Source organism: Propithecus coquereli, unplaced genomic scaffold (assembly GCF_000956105.1).
Source record: "Propithecus coquereli isolate 6110/MARCELLA unplaced genomic scaffold, Pcoq_1.0 Scaffold72, whole genome shotgun sequence".
Classification (NCBI taxonomy): domain Eukaryota; kingdom Metazoa; phylum Chordata; class Mammalia; order Primates; family Indriidae; genus Propithecus; species Propithecus coquereli.
In genome coordinates this window covers 1,483,911-1,484,175 of record NW_012153285.1, presented here as the reverse complement: position 1 = coordinate 1,484,175, position 265 = coordinate 1,483,911, and positions in this window count along the sequence as shown.

Below are 265 nucleotides of genomic sequence, written 5' to 3'. Positions count from 1 at the left end.
CTCTGCTATCAAATATTGGGGCTTTTTTGTTCTAACTGTATGTTTGTACCCACTAACCAGCCTCTCTTTATTCCCCTTCCCACCCACACACTCTTTCCAGACTCTGGAATCTATCATTGAATCCTCTATCTCCAGATCAGGATTTTTAGCTCTCACATATGAGTGAGAACGTGGCATCCTTCTATGACTGGCTTACTTCACTCAACATAATGACCTTCAGTTTCATTCATATTGCTGCAAATGACATGATTCCATTCCTTTTTAT